Raw genomic sequence first — 5,001 nt, forward strand, 5'->3', positions numbered from 1 at the left:
TTATCTGGACAAGAAGGAGTGATGAACTCCTCCTTCTTGAAGGCAAAGTTCACATCGCTTCACTTAGCAAAACATCACCATATTCTGAGCTCCCAAATCATTTGGCTGTTCGTTGATGAAGCCAAGGTTCTTTATATTTAATAAAGCAGGAGTAGAAGGAAGACAGGTAAGGAGAGAAGGGAAGGAGGAGAAAGACAATAAAGGGAGAGAAGGGAAGGAGGAGAAAGACAATAAAGGGAGAGAAGGGAAGGAGAAGAAAGACAATAAAGGGAGAGAAGGAGAGGAGTAGAAAAAGAAGAGCAAAAATGTTTTATGCTTTCTTTCTTTTATATTCACAAGGTATGACCCATATCCAATAATATTTGGTACTTTCAAATCTTATTTGGAATATTTGGTACTTCCTTGTAATAAATTTTATTCTTTTAAAAACTAATAGGACTTAATATTTAGAGAGTTAATTTTTGAAATTTAGTATTAACCTAATGCATATTTTGATTAAATAAAATAAATTATTCCCTACAAGAAAGTCCCTTTGGGGAGTTTATTGTCTTTATATTTTGCATTCTATTTACATGTTTTCTTACACAGTATCTTTGGCGTGATTTTTATTTTATGGAAGGAGTGGCGAAGAAATGGTCTGCACACAGGTCAGTTCAGAATTCCCACTACTCCACATTTATCCAAACAGCCAATTCATAACAAGTGTTATGAATGAGAGTTACATTTAGCGACATAGAAACACACTTCCAATTATAAAAGTCATTTCTTCCCTTCTTTTTCTTTTCTTTCTCTTTCTTTCTTCCTTCCTTATTTTTTCTTTCTTTCTTTCTTTGCTTTCTTTCTTCTCCTTCCTTCCTTCCCTCCCTCCCTCACTCCCTCCTTTCTTTCTTTCTTTCTTTCTTTCTTTCTTTCTTTCTTTCTTTCTTTCTTTCTTTCTTTCTCTTTCTTTTTCTTTCTTTCTTTCTTTCTTCTCCTTCCTCCCTCCCTCCCCCTCTCTCTCTCTGTCTCTCTTTCTTTCTTCCTTTCACCACATTTTCACAGTAACATCAGCCCTATGTCAAACATGAGACAGGCTGGACCAAGGTCAGGTTCAGGAAAAGTAGACAGAGTACACTATGAATTATCTGTTTTTCTTGAAGTTGTGTGTATGTGAAATGCATTAAAGTAAATATATGTTATTATTTGATTTAAATATTAAATGTACCATGTGCATTATAGGGTTTATTTATTCTAGAAATTAAATTCTGGCTTACGTACTTCAGAAACAGCATTTCTTCAACGAATTCCATCACACTTGTCCCAAATTCAAAAAAATTTCCTTTTCACAGATTTTTGCAATTTTTTACCCATTATCTCTCATAGTAGTATATGATTTTCTAGAGGGCAAAAGTATTTTTTATAGTTTTTGCACTTTGCTGTCGTTAGCAAGGATCTTAGTGTAAGACAGGTGTTCAGTAAATATTGAATGATTGAATGGAAATTGTCCAAATGTTCTGCTTTCTGTAGAATGTTTTTATCCTTTACTTTTTACATCACAGATCCTCTAATAGTTTCTATTATTAAATTATTAACTCAATTAAACATTAGCTCCCTTGGGGCCACAGAAAGGGCTTCTCCTCTGTATCTACAACGTCAGCAAGAGCAATCACTTGTAAATTAGCTGTAATGGGAAGTGATTGCTGATGTTTCTCTGTACTTATAAATCTCATTTCTTATTTTGCAGGCATGTTCCTAATGGATAATATGATGTAATTTTGGTGATTTTGTGATTTTGACACCTATAGTAATTGTTTCGAGGGAACTAAAAACCTCATAACAGATAATCTTTACAAAAAGCAAAGAATCATGTCTCTATCTATAGTCTGCTTTTTACAATAGATCTGTATAGTTGGAGCCTACATTTTATACCAAGTATTCATAACTCTAGATATACTTATTGCTCAATTAACACCTTCATCAAATATTTTTCTACTGCTTTCAAAATTCTAAATTACAGATAAACAATAGTTATTACATGGAGCTTAGTAAACTGAAAGTAAACTTCTTAAAATAAGTTTTAGATTTACCTTATTCCCATCTTCTCGTAAAATATATCACTCTGTCTAGATGAATGGGAAAAATGGATAACCACAGAAAAGAAGTTTTTGGTTGAGGATTCTAGCGATAAGGATATTGGTCTTCCAGCTTCTGTTGAACCCTCTGGTCTGGCAAAAGCCACTCTTTCCCCTTGCCAGACATGAGCAGCCTCATCCCAGCAGTCTTTACAAAAGCCCCATTTGAGGAACATAGCTCAGAATATAGCATCTTTTCTCCTCAAGATGCTCCCCAACCATTTTTATTGTCTCTAGGTGGATAAGCAGAGTCCACTTTCAGCATAAGCCATTCAGAAAAGTGTAATCTGTGGTCTGGAGGAAATAGATCATACCTAGAAGAAGTTTTAGGAGTTCACTAATATAAACTAGCCCACCCGGACGTGGGGGAATATGTGTGGAAGGAGTACTGGACTGTAGACTTATGCAGGATTTATCAAAATGTAGTCTGGGGTCAGTAGCATTGCATCACCTATAAACTTGCTAAAAATGCATTTTTTGGGCCCTATCTTAGACCTACAGAATCAGAAACTGTGGGAATGGCACCCAGCAATCTGTGTTGTAACAAGCCCCCCAGGTGCTTCTGATGCCTGCAACAATTGGAAAACCACTTCTCACATGCATCACGTTACATCATTTGTAGCTTCACTATGCCTTGTTACAGCTACTATTGTGGTCACCTGCTGTGCATGGGCTCCAACAAATGCAGCCTAACAGTACCATGCCTCATGCATGTGCCCTGAACCTCTTGCCTCCTGCCCTAGGGCTATCTTTGGATGCCAAAGGCACAAAATGCTATGGGATTTAGTTTACTACCATATATATGCAATGTGGAAGTATGAAAATTTTCCAATTTCCCCAGAGACAATCTTTGACACATGGGAGACACTGGGGAAAACATTTTTTTATCACTTTTTCCCTCTGGATAGACTGTTTTGAAATACAGTTTATATGTTTTCTTAGAGAATGCTTCTTTGAGATCAGGCAATCACCACTAATTCAATAGCACATTTTTGTAGTATACTCTACTTTTTAAATACTCTTTCTCTCCCTTTGTCTCTCAGGTCAGCTCTCTGGGATTACATTTCCTAAAACAGTAGTAGCTCATAAGCCTTTGCCTCAATCTCCAATTTCTGGGGAAACCAGGCTAAGACAAAAGGTGCCCAGTACGTGAGATTCATTGCAGTATCATTGTGGCAGTTCTGATGTGTACTTTCTACATAGAAAATAATATGCAAAATTCATATTTTTATAAAATGTTATAATAAAAGTTGTTACATTTAACATATTAAATAATAATGTAAATGCCTGAGAGCAAACTAAGAAATTTAATATATGCATTAAGTTTCTAATCATTATTTTTAGGCAATTCTACTGGGTACTCAATGAGGTTTTATTGTACCACTTATTTATTTATTTATTTAATTTTTACAGATTTTAGGAGCACACATGCATTTTTGTTACATGGATATATTGCGAGCAGTGAAGTCTGAGTTTTAGTGTAACCATCACCCAAATAATGTACATTGTACTCATTAGGTATTTTTTCATCCCTTACCCCTCTCCCACTGTCCTGCCTTTTGTAGTCTCCAAAGTCTATTATTCCACTCTGTATGTCCACATGTATACGTCGTTTAGCTCTTATTTATAAGCGAGAGCATGTGGTATTTAACTTTTTGTTTCTGAGTTATTTCACTTAAGATAATAGGCTTCGGTTCCATCCATGTTGCAACAAAGGATGTAATTTCATTATTTTGTATGGCGGAGTAGTATTCTATGGTATGTATATACCACAGTTTCTCTATCCAGTAATCTGTCAATGGACACTTAGGTCAATTTCACATCTTGGCTAATGTGGACAGTGCTCTGAAAAACATAGAAGTGCAGGTATCTTTTTGATATATTAAGCTCTTTTCCTTTGGGCAGATAACCAATAGTGGGATTGCTGGATTTAAGGATAGTTCAAATATTACTTATTTGGGAAGTTTCTACACTGTTTTTCGTAGAGGCTGTAATAATTTACATTCATACCAACATTGTGTAAGCATTCCCTTTTCTCTGCATCCTCTCCAACATCTGCTATTTTTTGACTTTTTAATAAAAGCCATTCTGATTAGTGTGAGATGATATCTCAGTGTGGTTTTAATTTGCATTTCTCTGATGGTTAGTGATGTTGAGCATTTTTTTCATGTCTGTTGGCTGCTTGTATGTCTTCTTTTAGAAAGTGTCTGTTAATTTCCTTTGCTCACTTCTTAATGGAGTTTTTTTTATTGTTTAAGTTACTTGTACATTTCTGATATTAGCCTTTTGTGGGATGCATAGTTTGCAAATTCTTTCTCCCACTCTGTAGGTTGTCTGTTTACAGTGTTGAGTATTTATTTTGCTGTGCAGAAGCTTTTCAGTTTAATTAAGTCCCATTTGTCTATTCTTGTTTTTGTTGCATTTGCTTTTGAGGTCTTAGTCATAAATTATTTGCCCAGGCCAATGTCCAGAAGAGTTTTTCTTAGGTTTTCTTCTAGAATTTTTATAGATTGAGGTCTTACTTTTAAGTCCTGATATGGCTTGGCTGTGTCCCCACCCATGTCTCATCTTGAAATGTAGCTCCCATAATTCCCACGTATCATGGGAGGGACCCAGTAGGAGGTAACTGAATCATGTGGGGAAGGTCTTTTCCTTGGTGTGGTGAATTTCTCAAATGGTGGTTGTAGTAGTGACATACTGGGCACGTAAGTAAATGCTCAGTCTCCTATAGAGACAGGCAGGTGGAGGCCTCAAGAAGCTTATCTCATTTCCATGCGCTGTGCTCTGGAGTCAGATTTTGTATCGGGTTGTGCAGTTCAACCTCCCGGCCAGTAGGTGGCACTAGTAAGTAAGAACAGGCTACGGCAGAAACAGGTAAGTATAGGCTTAA

The sequence above is a fragment of the Gorilla gorilla genome, chromosome 4 (assembly GCF_029281585.2).
Source record: "Gorilla gorilla gorilla isolate KB3781 chromosome 4, NHGRI_mGorGor1-v2.1_pri, whole genome shotgun sequence".
NCBI classification, from domain to species: domain Eukaryota; kingdom Metazoa; phylum Chordata; class Mammalia; order Primates; family Hominidae; genus Gorilla; species Gorilla gorilla.